The sequence below is a fragment of the Coturnix japonica genome, chromosome 12 (genome assembly GCF_001577835.2).
Source record: "Coturnix japonica isolate 7356 chromosome 12, Coturnix japonica 2.1, whole genome shotgun sequence".
In the NCBI taxonomy this organism is placed as follows: domain Eukaryota; kingdom Metazoa; phylum Chordata; class Aves; order Galliformes; family Phasianidae; genus Coturnix; species Coturnix japonica.
In genome coordinates this window covers 9,187,795-9,190,392 of record NC_029527.1, presented here as the reverse complement: position 1 = coordinate 9,190,392, position 2,598 = coordinate 9,187,795, and positions in this window count along the sequence as shown.

Sequence of the window (2,598 nt, the reverse complement as noted above, 5' to 3'; positions counted from 1 at the left end):
TCTGCTTGTAAATTTAATGGGCTTTTCCCTTTCTCCTCCTTCCTTCCTCTGAACCAAAAATCCTCCTAAGCACTGAAGGAGGCTACAAAATAACTCATGTAGATTTCTTGATGCTCCTTTAACCAGGACATTGTAGCATTGGCATTGCATGAGGAGAGTGGCTGGTGCTAAGAATGGCTGCTGCTGTGTCTGATCTGGCGGTACCAGCAGTGTCTGTGACTTAGTCCAATTAGACGTGGCATCTCTTCTTGAATATCAGCTGTGCAAAATCTTGCTACAAAAACAAACAGAGGAATTGTAGGGAAGAGAGCAGGTTATCACTAAGTCAGGTCAGATTCTGCATTTGATAAATTTTAGGTCTTCCATATAGATTTTTTGCTTTACTTGTTTTTGTGGGGAGGGTGTTGTATTGCCAAAGTGAGTGATGAGGGAATAGTAGCATACAGATGTTAATCAAGGCTTGGGGCTTTTTCAGAGTGAAACAATCCATGTCATAACAGTGCCATGCAATCCGGTCAATAATATTTGTGCCTGCTGGGTGACATGGTTGAGAAAATTTGATCCCATTAATCGATGTGAAACTAAACTCTGCTACTTTACGAGGAGCAAATATTATGTACAACACGCTCCCTGGCACATGTTGGACAGGCACTAGAATACAGATGCACTGATTGTGCAGAGCCTGCACCAAGCCAGGCAGAAAATTAACATGCAAAATTAATTTATTTGTATATTAGTATCAATACCAGTGGGAACTTATCAGAAAACTGATTGTTAGGAGCATGTGGAGCTTTTTTTATTAACATTCTTTTTTCTAATGTAAAATATACACTAAAATAAAAATATGAAAACCTAGTTCATCTTAGTAGGGGTTAACATGAAAAAGGTTACTTAAATGCTGATGCTTGCCTGTTTGCTGTAGGAAGCGGGCCACGTGTTAAGATTTCACAAGCATGTATGTCACCTGCACCAGGAGCACACTATACACAGCCAGCGAAGGTGAAGCTGGAGTGTCTGATTTGAGGAAATCACTTCTGTGGGGGACTCATGGAATTCTCTTCCATGCTGTACATGGAAGCGTAACCTTTGATGCGTCCCTGTATACTCTGTTGTTTTTATACAATTTCACTTGACTAAGATTAAACCGAAGGGGGAAAAGTACTAAATTTCTGCATGTCCAAATAAGCTAACTGCTGTTGGAGCCTTTTTCATGTACCTGAGATGTGTGAGCCAAGTTTTTGCAGCATGTATAATTGGGCAGATGGATTGGAACAAGAGATGCTTGGTTTAAGACAGTAGCTGCCATCAAAGCTAATCGTGTGGCCATGCTTGCTTGCAGTGGAAATTTTCCATCTGAGAGGCCTGCTCTTCCTCCCTCCCTTCCCTGCTGTAGGGTGTATCCTCAGAAATGTGCTGCCAAAGAGCTGCTGGCAGTGGAGCAGGGATAGGAACAGAAGCAGCACCTGTATGAGGTCTCTGCAGCCATGGCTCCTTATGTTTCTGCTCTGGGCTATTTTGGCTCCCATCTGGGCTGAAGCCATGGGGGTAGATATGTCCTCACTCCAGCCACTGCCTCCTGAATTTATTCCCTCCTCTGCTCCCAGCAGCAGCATCTTTGTGCCCTGCTCAGAATATGTTCCAGAGATTGGAATGTACCTTTCTCTCTTCCTAAATGCTTCTCAAAATCTGGGACAAAGGGCAAGGGATAGCTCAGGGGAGACAGAGCAGTTTGCAATGTGTTGAACTAAGGTTTCAACTGTTCTTTGAAGGTTTTGACCTGCCAAGTACTAATCTAGGATAAAAGCTGGTCTTCTTCTTGTCTAAATGTAACAAGCTTAACTCCCAGTCAGTTTCTCTGCAGAACAGATACTTGGTATTTCCTAATTCCGAAGAGCTCTCACTTTCCTTACATAATTGCCAGGCTTTGAGCTATACTAGAATGGGGTTTTGTCTCTCTCCACCTCCTCCTTGGCGCTCTCCCTCCCTCCCTCTCCATTGCCCCCACAAAATGCTTTGCCACGAATCCTTGTTTGTAGAAAAACTGGACTATGTAGCTATGGCCAAATGTGCTGAACAGACTGCTGAGATGCTTGGCTGAGGAACAGTATGACACGTTGCACTGAGTGCCCTTTAATTCTTCCAGAATTTCTGAAGCTTTACACAGCAGTTCTATTTGCTTTAAGACAAAACGAATCACACCCTTTCTTGGGGTGGTGCTTGTTCTGGTTTGCACACACACAAATCCCATTTCCACGCTCCCTGGGAAAACAACAGGACTTAGTTGCCGTTGCAGCCCAAGTAGGGTGACACTGTATTGGTGTCACACAGAGTTGTGAACTGCAGGACAGAACCTGCAGAGCACAGGAAGTGTTGGCTCTGAGTAAAGTGATTCTACTTGAAAAGTAACAGCAGGAAGGAGAACAGGAGTTGCAATATCAAAACAGAATGCTTGATTTTTTTACCCCCTCTACCAGGTACGCAGCCCTATTCACAGAGCAGGGTTATGTGACCGTAGGTGCTTAGTGGCTCAGGAGTGGTTCATTCTGAGGTACAGAATTTCCATTTGATGCATCACTGCTACAGATGTGGAACGTTTGC